This window comes from Maniola jurtina, chromosome 5 (genome assembly GCF_905333055.1).
Source record: "Maniola jurtina chromosome 5, ilManJurt1.1, whole genome shotgun sequence".
Taxonomy (NCBI): domain Eukaryota; kingdom Metazoa; phylum Arthropoda; class Insecta; order Lepidoptera; family Nymphalidae; genus Maniola; species Maniola jurtina.
Window position 1 is genome coordinate 5,755,641 of NC_060033.1, and position 21,144 is coordinate 5,776,784.

A 21,144-nucleotide genomic window follows, 5' to 3' on the forward strand; every position below is an offset into this window, starting at 1 on the left:
AACTTTACCGCTACCCGTTTTTGTTTCGTAAATTACTTAAGTGAATTTATCTTAAATTTTGTAGTGACAGGCGTGTGGTTTACAAAACATTGCTTGAACTTTGCGGCTCTATTGTTTTACAGATATACAAATAATTCAACTTATACCGACTTTTCACAACTAAATACCTGATACTGCGACGTGCGACATAAAACGACTAGCAGAACTACGGACGGGAATTTTTGATTACCTACCGGTATTTTTCGGTATCGGTATACCTACATCGGTACACCGCTACTAATAACGTTAGCGTTAACATAATGAAATGTTTCGGTAATTTAAACTTTAAAATTTTTTGAAACGGTAACCGTCTCTGGGCCAACAATCACATTAAATGGTAAAATATAATAGCTGCTTTTTTTTTTCATTTCAGGCATTGCAAATCCTGTGACCTTTGAAACTGTGTAATTATCTATTGACGGATGCACAGAGTGAGAAAGCTGCCCAAAAACCCCAAGCAGTGCGTTTGATGAAGATTGAAGACGGTTGTCCCGTGTGTCCACCTCCTCTAAGTGCGCAGCTCGGGCTGATTCTGCAAGCCAAAAATCCATTTGTGTGGCTCCACCGCTTCAGTTTCATCATTATCAATCTACTTATCGTCGGTTCCCTATAACTGAGCACAGGTTTCCCTTCAGAATCAGAAAGGTTTCGGCCATCGCCACGCTGGCCAAGTACAGGTTGACGGTATTTAGCAAACAATTGTTAGTTCGGACAGTGGAAAAAAAAAATCGACTGTGAAATTACTTTGAATAAAAATAATCAATCAATTAATCAATTTATTTATTCACAAAAATAAATACATACATTTTTTACTATTCCTTACATACTAATTATTATTATGCTAGTTTAAATTAATACGATCCTGACAAAGGAATCCCACCAAAAACATTTCATGTAAAAAGGTAGCCAAGACTCACAAGTTCATAATGTTTTCACTGTTAAAAAGTTATGAGATCTCTAGTAGAGCCAAGCCCCTAGCTGAGCTTAGATTTGTGCTGGCCATGGGACCTATCCCAAGTCCAAAGTAATATAGCTCTTAAATGTTCTTGACTGTATCAAATTTATAACAATAAATAACAAATCACTCTACTTACAAGCTCTGATTCTACAAACCCTACATCTTGGTAAAAAAAGGACGGCTTGGCCGTTTAATGTTCGTAAAACTATTACATGACATAACATATTTTAAGGCCTTAAGGAATAGGTTGTTCGACAATTACTTATTTGTATTGTACTTCGTGATGGTCGCAGAAGCTATTCCGGGCTTAGATGTCATTTCAGATAAAAAATCCACGAACTGTAAACGGCCAAGCCGTACTTTTTTTACCAAGATATAGGGTTTGTAGAATCAGAGCTTGTAAGTAGAGTGATTTGTTATTTATTGTTATAAATTTGATACAGTCAAGAACATTTAAGAGCTATATTACTTTGGACTTGGGATAGGTCCCATGGCCAGCACAAATCTAAGCTCAGCTAGGGGCTTGGCTCTACTAGAGATCTCATAACTTTTTAACAGTGAAAACATTATGAACTTGTGAGTCTTGGCTACCTTTTTACATGAAATGTTTTTGGTGGGATTTCATTTCTTTTTGGCAGGTGCCCTAGATTTTTTTGGATCTATTTTTTGTAGGTACATCATTTTCATGGCCCACTCTCTATCGTTACCTCTTTTTTTAAAAGCTTTTATTCAACTTGCTATGTACTCGTATGTAAATATGTTTGTTCGGGTGGAATCTTGCAACTCAATTTTGAAGCAGATATACCAAATTTCAGTCTTTTAGGACTTCAGGAAACACAGATACTTGGTACGTTTGATAAATCTGCCACGGACATCTTATCCTGAAAACTTGAGAATTCGAGCAACAGATTTTACAGATATGCATCTCATATACGAGGGGATGAAGGGGGACCCGATTTCTTAATTTATCTGTTGTTCATAATTGTTGAAATTCCTACTTAATGCCAAATTTCAGTCTTCTAGAACTTCAGAAAGTACCCTAGAATTTGTGACTAGAAGTTTTGAATGTCGATAAATCTGAAACTATAAAAGCTAGACAATTATACTCAGTGCGTTTAATGAATCTGCCAAGGACATCTTATCCTGAAAATATCAGCATTCTAGCGATAGAATTTACAGATTTGCTTCCCCCATACAGAGGCGTAGAGGGGTGAAATTTCCAATTTCTTAATTTTTCTGTAGTTTGTATGCAATTTCTAGTCTACATACCAAATTTCAGTCTTCTAGGACTGCGGGAAGTACCCTAGAATTACAAACTAGAAGTTTTGACTGTCAATAAATCTGAAACTATAAAAACTAGACAATTGATACTCAGTGCGTTTAATAAATCTGCCAAGGACATCTTATCCTGAAAATATCAGCATTCTAGCGACAGAATTTACAGATTTGCTTTTCTCATAAGAGGCGTAGAGGGGGGAAATTTCCAAAGTCTTAATTTTCCTGTAGTTTGTATGCAATTTATAGTCTACATACCAAATTTCAGTCTTCTAGGACTTCGGGAAGTGCCCTAGAATTACAGACTAGAAGTTTGACTGTCAATAAATCTGAAACTATAAAAGCTAGACAATTGATACTCAGTGCGTTTAATAAGTCTGCCAAGGACATCTTATCCTGAAAATATCAGCATTCTAGCGACAGAATTTACAAATTTGCTTTTCTCATAAGAGGCGTAGAGGGGGGGAATTTCCAAAGTCTTAATTTTCCTGTAGTTTGTATGCAATTTCTAGTCTACATACCAAATTTCAGTCTTCTAGGACTTCGGGAAGTGCCCTAGAATTACAGACTAGAAGTTTGACTGTCAATAAATCTGAAACTATAAAAGCTAGACAATTGATACTCAGTGCGTTTAATAAGTCTGCCAAGGACATCTTATCCTGAAAATATCAGCATTCTAGCAACAGAATTTACAAATTTGCTTTTCTCATAAGAGGCGTAGAGGGGGGGAATTTCCAAAGTCTTAATTTTCCTGTAGTTTGTATGCAATTTCTAGTCTACATACCAAATTTCAGCCTTCTAGGACTTCGGGAAGTACCCTAGAATTACAGACTATGAATAGTGATGATCATCAGTGAGGGACGAAAACGGCGTATTTTAGGTATCAATAAATCTGTAACCATAAAAGCTAGATATTTGATATTTGGTATATTTGGTAAATTTGCTGAGGACACCTTATACTGAAAATTTCAGCTTTCTAGCGTCATCCAGACCGAAGTTATGACGGGTCGAAAATACGGCGAAACACTTCGAGAAAAAAGTACGTAGCGCCCCGGCCGCCGCGTTTGGCTCGTCTTGGCGGGGGCACTGCCGTGCCCCCTGATGCTTAAACACTTATATGACAGCTTGTGTTTCGAGTGTCGTCTAGCTTCCTCCGCATCTTGCTTGTCAATTGCAATAATAATTTCACCGAGATTTAAAAATAGCATACCCATCGCTAGAAGCTTTCATCATCATCATCATCAGCCTGTGGACGTCCACTGTTGGACATAGGCCTTCCCTATAGAGCGCCACCACACCCCGTCCTCAGCCTTCCTCATCCAGCCACTTCCCACCAGCCGCTAGAAGCTTTACAATGAGGAAATAGAATACACGTGTGTACGAGGAATTACGTATTTCAATCATTATTACATGTACAAAACCTTCGCAATTTTCTTTTTGTAGGTAACAAAAACAGTCTAATTGATTACAGATTAATTGTCTTTGCTAGAGAAATTGGATTCCTGTAATTGGAACCGCTAAAAATCTACAGGCAATTTATTGAACAGGTTTATAGGAGAATCACTTTCCAGGGGGTTAATAATTATTGCTCATTATCTATCTATCAGCAATCTATCTATCTAGGAATCTAATAATTCTATATCCCCGCCTAAAAACGCAAAGATATAAAATGGGTCACAGGACATAGGCCGCATGTCGAAAAATTCCTACAAGAGACAGGAACATATAGAAACAGGAGGTATATAAAACATCTCAATAGATGGACACAGATCTAACATTGGATATCCTTTGATTAAACTACAGCCACACCTGCGCGTCATGAACACAGGGTGCAGGAGGCGATGCGGGAGTGTCCACGACGCAAATCTCTATTACAGTCCAGTGAAGGTGTAGGTAGTGGTCGCATAGGTGTGCATGGCACCATTAAAATATCGTGGAAACCGACCGCCGATGATGTTAACGTTTCGCAGTCACTTTGGTCTCGCAGGTGTGGATAATGCTTTAGAAGTCGAGAACTATAGGTATCGGCAAGAATAGCATAGTCATGCAGAAACAATTATCCTTTTTGCGTCCCTCATATTTTATTAATAATGTGATTGTTACTCCGTATTAATTATATCAGAATAAAGAAAGAGCATTTATTTATTTCATCAAAAACAAAAGAAAACCCGGAAAATCTAACAAATCTGACAAACATAAGCTGTATAATAAATAGTACCTAGTGTACCTAGTTTGAATAAATGGTTTGACTTGACTTTGATCACTAGGTGATTCCTGCACTTTTTAACCCCCGACCCAAAAAGAGAGGTCTGTGGCATCGTAGCTCCTAAACTAATGAACCAATTTTAATTTAGTTTTTTTGCTTGAAAGGTGGCTTGATCGAGAGTGTTCTTAGCTATAATCCAAGAAAATCAGTTCAGCCGTTTGAAAGTTATCAGCTCTTTTCTAGTTACTGTAACCTTTACATGTGTTATAAATTTTTAATTTACACTTGTTTGACGATTGACCTACTTACCTAGACTGTAGAGTTGCAAACATCCACGATCACTCTCTCTGATTTTGTCTAGGGTCAAACCTTGCTCAACCAACGCAAACATTTGTTGTATTCCACGGCAAATAAATCGGTTAAGGCTCACTAACTCGCACTGGGGAAGTGTATGATCATTTGTCAATATGTTTGTGGGAAGGTTGGCGTTGGGCCAACACTAAATTTAACGAGATTTGCTTGTATTTGCTGCAGGATTTAGTATATTTAATTTTCCCTATGAAATAAATCCCGATTCATATGAATATTACTGACTCGCATCGACTTCGCACGGGTTGTAAATCAAACCCGCTAAACAAAAAATGAAAACTACGATAAGGAGGCAAGCAAAATAAATAAAAGCTACATGGGTCAAAGCTGGGCCAAACATGGGTCAAGTCAAAACTAACCATTTGTAACCTGACTGCGGTAATCACTACCCACATTATAAATGCGAAGGTGTGTTTGTTTTGTTGGTTTGTCCAATTACGTCGCAACAGAGCAACGGATCAGCGTTATTTTTGCATGAGTAGGTATAGGTACAGACTTGAAGAGTTACATTTAAGCTATTTTTTATCCTGAAAAATCTAAGAGGTTCTATGGGATTTTTAAAAACGTAAATCCACTCGGATGAGTTGCGGTTATCAGCTATAGTTATTTATCTTGTAATGCAAGAATTAAGGGTAATAGATTTAGGCTGATTTAAAAGTCTTTTTAAAAATCAATATGCCATGCTTATACCAAAAACGCATTAGGAGGACTTGTGTTCGCATAAAAGGGTAATCTATCAAGCAGATATTAGTAACAGTCGGGCAAGGGCCAACTGACCCCAGCCGTGAATGAGGTACGGTCATAGTTAAAGCGTTTTATAATGCTGTCTGATTTAGGGAGCTGCAGTTGAGGACGTGTCTCTTTCTGTCTTTGTACCCGACTGCGGCAAAGCCAAAAGGTATTTATTTTGGTTGTATAATTATTTGAGATATATAAAAGAATGTACAGAATATGTATTTTGATCGTAAAAAATATAACGCACAAAAAGCACAAGCAATAAATATGTTATTAGGTAATCGGCACTTATTACATATTATTCGTGCTAACGAAAAATAATATTTATTTGTCAAATATAAAACAATAACTTATAAAATATTTTCTTCAATGACTCTCTCTATTTTAAGAGCTATAAAACCCAGAGCTGCTGAATATAGACACTCCGTGCACTGACACACAAACTCTCGAAGTAATTAGCCGACACTATTCCAGAAAAAAAAAGCTAAATATTATCCAGACTTACACAATTTGCACTTCCAACCCAAGAATCGAGGAAAGCGCATGTTAAAAGAATTCAAGAAACTGATTTTTTTTAGTTCATAGATGCAAGCAAAGATACTGACTCTAAAACAAGCAATGACTTCCAAAGAAGTACCATATGCAAACCAAAACGAAAGTAAAGAGTCTATTTATAAAGCCAACTAGTCCTTAATATAATATAAATATTTTCTATTTCGTTAACAGCCTTTATAAAAAATGAAGCTGCAAGAAGAGAAATGGTAGAATTTCCTTGATACTGAAAACCTAACCGAAAGTATAGATTCTATTTACAATGTTCAAACGCAAATGCCATTTAATGAGAAACCTGTATCACCAAAAGATAGTATACACAATGCAGAAACGCAAGTGAGTCTAAAACCTGTATGGCTAAGATTGAACGAGAATGTGAATATTAAACCTACTCGTAAGTTATCTAGTTGTTTCAGACGACATAATACTGTTTGATGAAATGGATAACGAATCATTGCAAAATGATTTTGAATCTCAACAATTGCTTTCACCTAAATCACTCCTGAGACGACTTAGACGAACATAAAACATAAAGACCGCTCTCCTTGCCTATCATGGGTATATGTCGTCATTACTGCAATATGGCTTCATCTTGTGGGGTAACTCCGTCAATGCCAACACTCAGATTGTAGAATGTTCAGATTCCCTTAATATTTATGAAACGGAAACGCAATTGCCAGCTCAAGATTATTTGTCAGAAGTTTGCAAAATACAAGAGCAAGAAAACCTAGTTGTATTTTCGGCACTGAGTATCCACGTTTTTTATGTTGAAAATTCAAGTCCTACTCGCTTGAACGAAATTTTTCTGATTTAGTTCAAAGTTTTTGCAGTTTTCCTTAACGCTACGAACCTGATTATTTTTGAGCATTAAAGCACTGCTCATAACGATTAAATTACAAAAAAAAAACTGCAAAAAATGGTCTTGGTTTTTTTTAAAAAAATGTTTAAAGCCGTGCTGGTCGAAATTTTTAAAAACCTATTAAAAAAAATCATAACTTGAAAACTACAAAAAATCGCGTAACATACATGGGGGTGATTTGGATACCTCTCCATATGAAGCACCCAAATTTTGCTTTTGGACGTCACTTCTCTGGCCACCCTGTATATAGTGTAACTCTGGCGCCATTGTAATGTATTCTATCTGAGTGTATTGTACCAAGGGGTAGATCCCTCATACATCAATATTAGGTATTGTACGCTATCAATAGGACCGTACCTGAGTGAACTGTGACCGTGCCACGCCCCTCTTTTATTTCATCGTTTTTCGTCAAATAACCCTACATCTATATTCCATCTGCAAAAGGCGTGCATTCAAATGACCCAGCATCCATGATACTGAACGCTTTTTTACCCTTATAACGGGTAAGGATTATTGGAAAATACTTTTGACATAAGATGTTGAATTTTACCATGTGACCTACCATGGTACCTACTGCTACCATGAAGTATTTAACATACTATGACGAAATAATCACTTTATATTCATAACTTGAATCTGACACCTTCAATCAGTGTCGGCAACCAGTCTTGTGATGCAGCTTTGTCTTGTCTACATCACTGATTAACATTAAGGAAAAAAGATGGTTCCCTGTGGCTGAAATGTCTAGCCATTATTTTCACCAGAGCTGTTAACCTTAATTTGGAAAACTTGATATATAGTCGGGCGGCTGTTGAAAAATTGCCTTCCCTGATTCACGATTTTGTTTGCCCTGACTAAATTATGGCGCAATGTTGTCATTTTCAACCAACCGGAAATTGGTTAAGAGACCTTTCCTCCGAACGTTGATTAGTTGCCGCTATCTTAGTGTTTTTATTTTGAACACTCAAATGTTAATCCATATGTAAAAGGAAAATCTGACTGACTGATATATCAACGTATAGCTCAAACTTTTGCACGGATCGAGCTGAAATTTAAGAGGGGTCTCTCCGTCACTCGCTCCATACAAACGTAGTTCGTTATTCATTTGAATACTAACCAATCATACTCAATGGAATTTTGTAGAAACGTTCCGAGAACATATCTATGCCTGTGGTTTTCCAGATTTCCGTTAAAATACTCGGTTTCAAAGTTACGCGGTCTTAAAAATTCACATGCAAATCTTTGAGCCCCTGTAATTTTAAAACTAAATATTTTTAGAAAAATCTAAAGCACCACAAGCACAGATATGAGTTTCTAGAATATGTCTGCAAAATTTTATGGACTTTGGTTGCTTAATATTCAAATGAAATTGGGACTACGATTGTATGGAGTAAGTGACGGAGAGAGCCCTGTTAACATGCAGGTAGTTATTATGACGTAGACATCCACTAAGAAAGAATTTATAAAAATCCAACCAAGGGGGTAAAATCGGGGTTTGAAATTTCTGTAGTCCACGCGGACGAAATTGCGGGCGTAGGCTAGTAATACATAAACTTTGAGAACACATTCGCCATAATTGCTTTATAACATGTCAACTATCATTTCAAAAGTATAGTTCAACCTTAAATTAAGGACATATTTTATTTATCGTATGGTACTCTTAGATTAAAGACTACAGTGGTATTTTTACCAGATAGTTGACACAAAGCAAAGAATGCGATCTCAAAATGTATGCACTATAGGGTGTGTGAGCGCTGGAAAATTGTCAACTATCAACCCTAATATTAAGAGGGGTCTCTCAGTCAGAATATGTCTGCAAAATTTCATGGACTTTGGTTGCTTAATATTCAAATGAAATTGGAACTATGATATGGAGTAAGTGACGGAGAGAGCCCTGTTAAGTTCACTGTTTATGCGTTTTGTTTAGCAAACATTGCATCGGCTATCAGATGAATGGTTGGATACAAATAAGTAATAACGTCTATTATAGGTTATTTGACCACAACTGGTTATACAATATCGGTTTTGTATTAATGGAAATTGTTAGCTCTAAATATTTGGGTTTGATTGTTGTTTATCGGCACATTGGCACATATATATTTTCCGTGGAGAAGTCGATGGATACCACTGCACTCGGGGAGGCACGGAGGACTTTTACCGATAAAAGCTCCTCTTGTTCTACGTATTACGGTGGACTACGGAACCGGACTCGTTCCCGTGACCCAGACAGCAGTGCCTACCAGACCCTCCTCTGGTACCATGGAAGTGTCCCTAATGCCGTCAAAAACAGAATTTTTGGCCTCCGATTAGAGAACTATTTTTTATAGTGTGATAGGTACCCCGTATCTACCACCCACAAATCCTAACCAAGTTAGTTATTACCTTAATCATATTATTATATAGGTACCTAGGTAAGTACATAATTATGCATATTATAATATGTAAGTGCCCATATGACAATAAGTTCACTATTAATAATAAATAATTAGTGGTTTATGTCGTTGATGCCACGGTGAATATTACTATAAGTACTTTCTAAAATCTTTAAATAATAAATATTGTGTTGCTTTTTGTAAACGCAAATAAATTACATAAAGCATACTTCTTTGATGGGTTGCAGATAAACTCCACAGATGTCATAAGTAAAAAAATATTGGTAGATACAAAAACAATACGTAACTTTAGGAATTCGATTTGTACCTAGTTTATCTGTTCATCATCCTCGTGTTGGAAATACTTAAGTCTTTCTATCTGCAAATTTTAACTTTAATTGAAATGAATAGAGTCTAAATCGAATTAAACATTATATTAGGTAGGTACACGTGGGCCACGTGAGCGAACAGAACTAAAACTTTCGGTTTCAACGAAATGTAATTAAATAATGTAGGTACGTGTTACCTTTTCTATGTAGAAAATAGTAAAATATACAGTTTATTATTGCTTACTCTTAACAAGTGTAAATTAAAAATTTATAACACCCCCGACGATCCAAAGTATTTGAGTTTTCCAAAACATTATTTTCAAATAAATAATTATGTATTTAGGCAACGTCCATCTTGACAGCTTGACATTTGTCTATTGACATAATATTATGAACCTAACGGTTATCTAACCTTCTTTTCTACAAGAAAACTAGAAAAGAGCTGATAACTCTTAAACGGCTGAACCAATTTTTTTAGATTATAGCTAAGAACACTCTCGATCAAGCCACCTTTCAAACAAAAAAAACTAAATTAAAATCGGTTCATTCGTTTAGGCGCTACGATGCCACAGACAGATACACAGATACACAGATATACAGATACACAGATACACAGACACACAGATACACACTTCAAACTTATAACACCCCTCTTTTTGGGTCGGGGGTTAAAAATACAAAATTGAAGTAAAATATCAAATCCTACATCAGATTTCTAAAAAAAAAAACAAGGTAAGTACTTATTAGAATGTGCCAATTCAAAAACCTCCTCCTTGTTCTTGATGTATTCTTGATCATACCCACCTTATCAAAATAAAGCCTATAGACACGTATGAAGACATGTATGAATACGTATAATTAAAAATTATGAAGAAACTAAGAAACGTCCATAATATTAATTGAAGAAACAAAGATAGACTGCTAGTATTAGAATTTTTCTTGTAACATGTAAAATCAATCGACTATTGGTACGGTGGTACCTAGCATCCTCCCCCGACTCTTTTGAATGAACAGTTATCCCCAATATTAAACATCACCTATCTACTAATATTAAAATAAGGTACGTATAAAGAAATACTAGCTAATCCTAAAACGTAACAAACAGCCTTCAAAACTTTGGCTCCCGGGCCAATCGATTGAAGTTTTACCTATAGGTACGTTCCGAGAACTGATTTTAGGCACCCAGACTACTTTGCGATACCTGTTTTATAGAATCAAAGTGAAAATGTCAAGGAGCAGGTATTCCTCGAATTGAAACGAAATAATCCCACCAAAAACATTTCATGTAAAAAGTTAGCCAAGACTCACAAGTTCATAATGTTTTCACTGTTAAAAAGTTATGAGATCTCTAGTAGAGCCAAGCCCCTAGCTGATCTTAGATTTGTGCTGGCCATGGGACCTATCCCAAGTCCAAAGTAATATAGCTCTTAAATGTTCTTGACTATATCACATTTATAACAATAAATAACAAATCACTCTACTTACAAGCTCTGATTCTACAAACCCTATATCTTGGTAAAAAAAGTACGGTTTGGCCGTTTAATAACTTTTAACGTTTAATATGTTATGTCATGTAATAGTTTTACGAACATTAAACGGCCAAGCCGTACTTTTTTTACCAAGATATAGGGTTTGTAGAATCAGAGCTTGTAAGTAGAGTGATTTGTTATTTATTGTTATAAATGTGATATAGTCAAGAACATTTAAGAGCTATATTACTTTGGACTTGGGATAGGTCCCATGGCCAGCACAAATCTAAGATCAGCTAGGGGCTTGGCTCTACTAGAGATCTCATAACTTTTTAACAGTGAAAACATTATGAACTTGTGAGTCTTGGCTAACTTTTTACATGAAATGTTTTTGGTGGGATTCCATTTCTTTTTGGCAGGTGCCCTAAATTTTTTTTGGATCTATTTCTTGTAGGTACATCATTTTCATGGCCCACTCTCTATCGTAACCTCTTTTTTTAAAAGCTTTTATTCAACTTGCAATGTACTCGTATGTAAGTATATTTGTTCGGGTGGAATCTTGCAACTCAATTTTGAAGCAGATATACCAAATTTCAGTCTTTTAGGACTTCAGGAAACACAGATACTTGGTACGTTTGATAAATCTGCCACGGACATCTTATCATGTAAACTTTAGTATTCGAGCAACAGATTTTACAGATATGCATCTCATATACGAGGGGATGAAGGGGGACCCGATTTCTTAATTTATCTGTTGTTCATAATTCTTGAAATTTGTACTTAATGCCAAATTTCAGTCTTCTAGGACTTCGGGAAGTACCCTAGAATTACAGACTAGAAGTTTTGACTGTCAATAAATCTGAAACTATAAAAGTTAGACAATTGATACTCAATGCGTTTAATCAATTTGCCAAGGACATCTTATCCTGAAAATATCAGCATTCTAGCGACAGAATTTACAGATTTGCTTTACTCATAAGAGGCGTAGAGGGGGGAAAATTCCAATTTCTAAATTTTTCTGTAGTTTGTATGCAATTTCTAGTCTACACACCAAATTTCAGCCTTCTAGGACTTCAGAAATTACCCTAGAATTACAGACTAGAAGTTTTGACTGTCAATAAATCTGAAACTATAAAAGCTAGACAATTGATACTCAATGCGTTTAATCAATCTGCCAAAGACATCTTCTCCTGAAAATATCAGCATTCTAGCGACAGAATTTACAGATTTGCTTTACTCATAAGAGGCGTAGAGGGGGGGCATTGCCAATTTCTTAATTTTCCTGTAGTTTGTATGCAATTTCTAGTCTACACACCAAATTTCAGCCTTCTAGGACTTCGGGAAGTACCCTAGAATTACAGACTAGTAGTTTTGACTGTCAATAAATCTGAAACTATAAAAGCTAGACAATTGATACTCAATGCGTTTAATCAATTTGCCAAGGATATCTTATCCTGAAAATATCAGCATTCTACCGACAGAATTTACAGATTTGCTTTTCCCATAAGAGTCGTAGAGGGGGGGCATTGCCAATTTCTTAATTTTCCTGTAGTTTGTATGCAATTTCTAGTCTACATACCAAATTTCAGCCTTCTAGGACTTCGGGAAGTACCCTAGAATTACAGACTAGAAGTTTTGACTGTCAATAAATCTGAAACTATAAAAGCTAGACAATTGATACTCAATGAGTTTAATCAATTTGCCAAGGACATCTTATCCTGAAAATATCAGCATTCTAGCGACAGAATTTACAGATTTGCTTTACTCATAAGAGTCGTAGAGGGGGGGCATTGCCAATTTCTTAATTTTCCTGTAGTTTGTATGCAATTTCTAGTCTACATACCAACTTTCAGCCTTCTAGGACTTCGGGAAGTACCCTAGAATTACAGACTAGAAGTTTTGACTGTCAATAAATCTGAAACTATAAAAGCTAGACAATTGATACTCAATGAGTTTAATCAATTTGCCAAGGACATCTTATCCTGAAAATATCAGCTTTCTAGCGACAGAATTTACAGATTTGCTTTACTCATAAGAGGCGTAGAGGGGGGGGCATTGCCAATTTCTTAATTTTCCTGTAGTTTGTATGCAATTTCTAGTCTACATACCAAATTTCAGCCTTCTAGGACTTCGGGAAGTACCCTAGAATTACAGACTAGAAGTTTTGACTGTCAATAAATCTGAAACTATAAAAGCTAGACAATTGATACTCAATGAGTTTAATTAATTTGCCAAGGACATCTTATCCTGAAAATATCAGAATTCTAGCGACAGAATTTACAGATTTGCTTTACTCATAAGAGGCGTAGAGGGGGGGCATTGCCAATTTCTTAATTTTCCTGTAGTTTGTATGCAATTTCTAGTCTACATACCAAATTTCAGCCTTCTAGGACTTCTGGAAGTACCCTAGAATTACAGACTATGAATTGTGATGATCATCAGTGAGGGACGAAAACGGCGTATTTTAGGTATCAATAAATCTATAACCATAAAAGCTAGATATTTGATACTTAATATATTTGGTAAATTTGCTGAGGACACCTTATACTGAAAATTTCAGCTTTCTAGCGTCATCCAGACCGAAGTTATGACGGGTCGAAAATACGGCGAAACACTTCGAGAAAAAGGTACTACGTAGCGCCCCGGCCGCCGTTTGGCTCGTCTTGGCGGGGGCACTGCCGTGCCCCCTGATGCTGTTTTTGTGAAACTGATTTTAAAAGCATGCAAAAGTTTCTTTCGGGAAAAACAAAAATAATAAAATAGATAAGTAATGCACTTTTGTTAAGTTTGTTTTTTTGGGTTCAAATTTTGTCTTTTCAAACAAAGTTACAAAATAAAAAATACAAAAAATAAATATTACAAAATAAAAAGATAGGTATAACTAATATTAAATACATCATATTTTAAAAAAGAACGAGATTTTTTTGTAAAAATTGAGCACTAAGCGAAGATAATAAAAAAAGTTACTACATATTGCACCTAAAGTCGCTCGCTTCACTATTTATAATTTTCCTCTCGTCCTTTTATATCTTCTGTATATAATTCCAGCTTATATTATTTATTTCTAAACAAAACCACAGTTTACTTAAATAAAATATTTGACCCAAGACCAACTGTGAAAAGAAATCTCAAGAAAGAAATTAAAAGAATCTGTATTTTATTTCAGAGCAGACAAATTCCCGGAATTACTTACCTGTATTTATTAGGGTCGCCCTTTAAGGGTCCCAGGAACTTGAGATTTACGTAAAAATAGTTCCACGTTCTTGAGTCAGACGCCGCCATTTTTTAACAGAGTGAATAAAGTTTGGTACAGATATTGCGGTGTTTTTAGGGTTCCGTACCTCAAAAGGAAAAACTGAATCCTTATAGGATCATTTTATTGTCTGTCTGTCTGTCCGTCTCTCCGTCTGTCCATCTGTCGTGGTCGTGTCAGATAAGTCTTATAGCACAAGTAAAAGAATAAATCCGATAACCGTGAATTTGTGGTTACGTCATTAAAAAAAATTAAAATGTGTGTTAAAATTCAAAGTAAGATAACTATAGTATAGTTATCTTACTTTGAATTTTGTGGGGTATCATATGAAAGGGCTTTACTTGTAAATTCTAAAACAGATTTTTATTTATTTTTATGCATAATAGTTTTTGATTTATCGTGCAAAATGTCGGGACTATACCCGAGAACGGAACTCTCGGTGCGCGAGTCTAACTCGCACTTGGCCGGTATTTTATGTAGGCATAACTTGAAATAAAAAGGAATGTCTTCTTTAAAATTATATCAACAGTTTGCAAAACTGAATTTAGATTCATAAGTTTAGCTGAACCAAAATTCGTTTACAAGTTTGGGCAATTTCCGTAGGGAAAAGGGTTCGCCGAGACTGAACCTTTGTTTGGAAGATTGATGTCAAAGTTTATAGAACAACTAAACTTCTGTTAGTGGTTTGAACCTTGTGGGTTTACCATCCATGTAATAAATAACTCAAAATTTAAAAAACTCCCGACACAAAAACCTCTATAAGAAAACTAAAAAAGAGCTGATAAGTTTCAAACGGCTGAACCGATTTTTTTCGATTATAGCTAAGAACACTCTCGATCAAGCCACCTTTCAAGCAAAAAAAAATCTAAACTAAAATTGGTTCATTCGTTTAGGAGCTATGGTGCCACAGGCAGATACACAGATACACAAGTAAAAACTTATAACACCCCTCTTTTTGGGTCGGGGGTTAATAAAAAGTAGATTTCCTCTGTGAGCTAAATGCAAATAAATGCCTGTAACACACCGTGTGGACTGTGGGACTGGTACTGAACGCGCGTGAATGCATGTACGTTTTTCACATGACTGCCCAAAACAAGAAGTCTAAAGGCTGTAGCTCACTTACACGACACAGTTACCGCACGGTAAAAGAATAAACATTCAAATATGGGCTTGAAATCGTACTCTGTAGATATATTTTACAGTGACAACATACAGTTGCAAACAACGCGCAGCAAACGAGCATGTCGCAATCTAGCCACTCGATGGTTGACGTTTTGCTTAGCACGCGCATCAAGCGAGCAGCCTATGCGTCTACAGCATGTGGGCCACTCGAGCAAGTTGTAACATACGCAGTAGGGAGACGCCATACTGCAAGCTATCATCGCGTGGACATCGAGCTTTCTGCTAGCTGTCGGCGCGTGGACAACTAGCGGTCACTTCGATTTGAGGTGGAGTCGTGCTTGTATTGTGTGGGAATGGTGTAGTATAAATAAGCTACTACCTTAATATTTTTCAGGGATCATGTATGTGAGTTTCTTTATTCTACCATAACTTTCAAATGCCTGAATAGCGATATATGGGATATCGTTAGAATTTTTACACAATCCCGAGTGACACTGTCGGCATGCGACTCCAGAACTGCAACTCCAATGGGTGTTTTGCTAAACTAAATAATTCTAACACGCACAGCATATGATTAAATTTGTTAATAATTACTAACTTAATAATTAATTGAATGCTTTAGAATACCTTCACCTAAAGGTAGAACGATAAAGTAGTCAGAGATTGTATCTCACCCTTTTGGAATACGTGATGATAAAGGGTGTTTGGGATTCATGTATTTGAGCGGTCGCGATGTTGACACGATACGGAAAACAAGATCTCACTAAATAGTGCCACAGGTATCTTCAATCTGAAATAAAAATAGAAAACGGAGCCTAAATCACGCTAGCGAGGTTTTAATCCCAGAAGATTATATAGGGTGTAACTAGAACGCTTGCAAAAACAAAGACACGTGATGATTACTGATAAGACCGTAAAAAACCTACAAAAAAAAATTAAAAATCCTGTGTAAGTTCACAAAACATTGCAAATAAAACATCTGGCTGACGCTAGAGGTCAATGAACCTTCAGTAAATAGGTCACTCTAAGTCAATGCCGCATTGGATTGTGTTAAGGTAGTATAATAATATCACTAAGTTTTGCTAGCGTTCTGATTACAACCTGTATATTATACAAGTTCCAAGATATAACAGTGAAACCAGCTGGATCCGGAGCATTACATCCGCTCGCTCGGAGGAAAATCTCTCTATCGTACGGTTGAGCCTACAACACACTGCACCCGAACATACCATAATCCGAATTCGAAGGCTCAACGTAAACTTGCAGAGTGGAATGGAGCAGAGGCGGAGGCTTGTGAGATAAAACCTCAAACAAAACACAGGAACAGCAAATGTACTCTATTTAGACTGCATCCATCACTTGCCAGCAGGTCTTATAGCCAAGAGCTAATTTACCTACTGGGCTATGTATAAATTAAAAAAAAACTTGCCCAAGACCTTTGAGTCATCTCCTTGTTTTATTTTAATTATATCCAATGAATTTATACCACTGAGTAGAGATATAAGCATTATAGACATGATACGTTTATATAACAAGGCGTGAGTATAAAACTCCTGCTTGGTGATGAATAAAACAGAAGATACAAAACACACGAGAGCAGAAGAGATAGACCTCTACAAATGTGATCAAGTGTCGTTGTTTTAAGTTTTCATTAACTTTTTTTACATTAGTGATATCAATTTCATCCGTGTTTTTAACTCTCGACCCAAAAAGAGGGATGTTATAAGTTCGACGTGTGTATCTGTGTATCTGTCTGTGTCATCGTAGCTCCTAAACGAATGAACTGATTTTAATTTAGTTTTTTTATTTGAAAGGTGGCTTGATCGAGAGTGTTCTTAGCTATAATCCAAGAAAATCGGTTCAGCCGTTTGAAAGTTATAAGCTCTTTTCTAGTTTTCTTATTAGACCGGTTATTACTATCCGACCAATACAAATTAGGGTCCAGCCAAATTCTAATAAAAATATGTCGGGGGTTTTTAAAATGTAAATTTTACTTATAAGTAAGTAAAACTTTTAAATTGTTAGCGAAAAAGTCGGCTCTACTCCATTTTGTAGGTGTGAGTTGGATCTTAATCACTTTGGTGTTGTTCCACTCCACATTTCTACCTACATGCTCTATGTTTTGAAATCCATTCAAATAAATTCGATAGTGTGGAGGCATCGGCGTGCTTTGTTCGACGATGCCTCTACGCCCGCTTGTCGAGTATGTATCTATGTGGGAGACCTTGCTTGGTACCAAAGCACAAAGGCTAGGAGCTACAATTGAACGCTCTACAGATCATTAGTGTATGGAAGAGCTACTCAGCGACTGCAAGTTTCACTGCGCTCATATTCAAATGTCAATCGCTGCAATTTCTATGAAACTCTAATATTGTATCTACCTACCAGACTGGTCTCACGTGAGTCAAGGAATATCGCGGCGGTGCGTATCTCTTTTTTTTAGTTTATAGATAAGCTTTTGGCTGCAATTAGACTTGCTGGCAAGTAATGAAGCAGCCTAAGATGGAGCACGCTTGCCTTGAAGATGCCTGTCCACTCTTCACTTGAAGGTACCTACCCATATACCTACTACCTAATTAATTGGACGGGAAATCTGATGCTGGAATGGCGGCGCTCCGTGTCCTAGCGGTTTAAGATTTCTATTTCATAATATGAGAGTGAGAGTTTATAAATACGATATAAGTTCATGTGATAGAAAGGGAGTCGATTGTTATTAAATTGTAAGGCACAGCATGAGCTGAATTATACTGTATTGCATCGTGCCGAAAGTCGCTATTTATTTAAATGTCTTTCGAAGCAATCCTTCTGTACCTGAGAATTACTATTAAATATTCGGTGCAATAAGTACATATGTGTGCTATGGCCTTAAAGCTAGAGGTTCTTCAAAGGAAACAAAATTTAGAATGAAATGTCAGTTTATTATAAACAACCTCATTCTTTCTCATTCGTAAATATTACAATATTATGATTTCCAGATATTTTTAATAGGTATTAAGACAGAGCAAAATATAATAATATTATTATTGAAGTAGATTTATACAAGTGATACGAGATATTACCTACTAGCCGATGCCCGCGACTTCGCCCGCGTGGATTTAGGTTTTTGAAATCCCGTGGGAACTCTTTGATGTTCCGGGATAAAAAGTAGCCTATATGCTAATCCAGGATATGACCTATCTCCATTCCAAATTTCAGCCAAATCCGTCCAGTAGTTTTTGCGTGAAGGAGTAACAAACATACACACACACACACACACACACACACACACACACACACACACACACACACACACACACACACATACACACACACACACACACACACACAAACTTTCGCCTTTATAATATTAGTGTGATAACATTGTTTTGGAAAACTTTAATATAACAATAAGTACGAATTTTACATTCATATGACAAATAGTACGGGCGCACTTTTTACACGTATTAGTTTACGATTTATACTGGGTGTCTTTAAAAAAAAGATTCCGACGAATTGAGAACTTCCTCTTTTTTTGGAAGTCGGTTAAAAATATAGTTCTGACTGTAATTTTAGCAGGATAAAATTACCTTTAACTTTTTTTAAATTAATTAAGAAATATGTTCTATTATAATTTAGTTAAGCTATTGTAGACTGCTATTGCTATTGTTTGTATGATAAGAAATATTGAAAAATATAATACTGTTTTTAATAGTTTTTATGATAGTTTTAAATACTTACTAATATTTTTGAATACTAATAAAAACAAAAATATAAAAAATAAAATAAAAACAAAAATTGTGAAACCAGCAGGATTCGAACCTGCGTCTTCTTGGGTAAAAATTACTGAGATAATACTGTTTATAAAAAGTCACCCAGTATATACCAACAACGTAGAGCTTACAATTCACATATTTTTACATATAACATTTCAGAGTGAATCATTTTAAATAATTTATCCTGTATCTGACGTATAATTACGTGAACTTTTATTAACGTGACAAAGTCGATTACTAAGAACACCCTCTATATTCCTCGAGAGTAATTCAATAAAAATACGTCTTGGCGTTTTTTGTGTGTCTGATAAGTAAGTAATGTAGACTTGATCACAACTTTTAGGTAGACATAACATTATTGCTACAAAGTTATATTTCATATTTTGGTGTACGTATAATTATTATTATAAACACAATATCTTTTTAGGGATCCATGGGTACCAAGGGGACACTATTATTAAACCTCCGCTATCCGTTTATCCGTCGGGGTGTCTGTCAACGTGCTGTATGTCGTGAACCGTAACAGGTAGAGTTGAAATTTTCACAGACTTCAGACAAAATAAAAATTTAAAAATGTACCTAAATTAAAAAAAAAATAATGACGTGTCTTGTTCGATGGCACGGAACCCTTTGTGTACGAGTCTGACTCACACTTGATCGATTTTTATTATTTTTCATCATAAATATAGATATAAATCAATCAATCAGCCTGTTTGCGTCCATACTCCATAGACATAGGCCTTCCCAAGAGTGCGCCACCACATACATATACGTGGGCTGTTCCGAAAATTGTTAGTGAAATGAAAACTTGTTGGAATTTGAAAAAAGTTTATGTATAACTTTTCAAATATTCCCCGCCAACCGCAAAGCTTCCCGCGAGACGTCCATTGTTGCAAACAAAAGAGTGGCAAAACTTTAAAAAAAATATTTTTAAAAAACTACACATTGGTGGCCAAATGATTTTCTGCAAAGAGTATTGAAATAAGCCGTCAATTCAAATAGTTTCCAGAAAAATAGAGATTTTGTTACTTTCTGTAGCTAACAATTTTCGCAACAACCTACGTATATTATATTATTACATATTTTTATTTTAAAACGGATATATTGTTAAAACAAAGTATAGTGTATTTGCATTGTGCATGTATCTTTCCTTAGATTACTTACAGGGTAAACAAATCGAATCCGTAGAAGGTAACCGATATAGCTCAACGGATTGCAAAGATGAAGAGGCAATGGGCAGGGCACATATTTCGAAGAACCGATAAACGTCGGGGGGTCCTAAGTTGCTGGAATGGCTGGGTGACCTCCCACCAGAAAATACAGCGTGGATGGACGACATCAAACGAGTCACAGAGGTCCACGGTGGAAGTCCTTACAATGAGATCTATGGTTGACGGCGACGAAACAAATAGTAGACCATTAATGCTTTCAAAAAACACGTAAGCACCACGTTATGCCCGGCTTATTTTCTACAGTTTGAGTTTGGTGTGAGTTCACAGCGCGACTACGAGAAATTATTTGTTTACATTTTCAGTAAACTACCTAATAAAAAAAACAATAAATGTGAAATGATACAAAAGTAAATACATAATTCTATATCACATCAATCTAATAACTAGTTCATTTTATTGTAAAGATGAATGACCATAATTTGTACAATAATTTAATTGCAATCATTAAACCAGTATGTAAACTATTTACAATAATCTGAAATCTATCTACATTTCTATTTACAATGAGCGTAAACATTTTAACAATCGTGTACATCGAGAATAACGTTAGTAATATTATTAATTAATTATTACATAATTATAACCGGTAACCAAATTATATAATAAATTAATATTACATTGG

At 35.8% G+C, this 21,144-nt stretch overlaps 1 long non-coding RNA gene across 1 annotated transcript; it reads left to right on the forward strand.

The window, feature by feature from the left end:
- Window positions 1-1,259: 1,259 nt before the first annotated feature.
- LOC123865306 lies at window positions 1,260-21,141 on the forward strand. Its single transcript, XR_006795957.1, has 4 exons — window positions 1,260-1,270; window positions 4,310-4,313; window positions 4,504-4,515; window positions 20,976-21,141. It is a non-coding gene; the product is annotated as an uncharacterized LOC123865306 (long non-coding RNA).
- The last annotated feature ends 3 nt before the right edge of the window (window positions 21,142-21,144 follow it).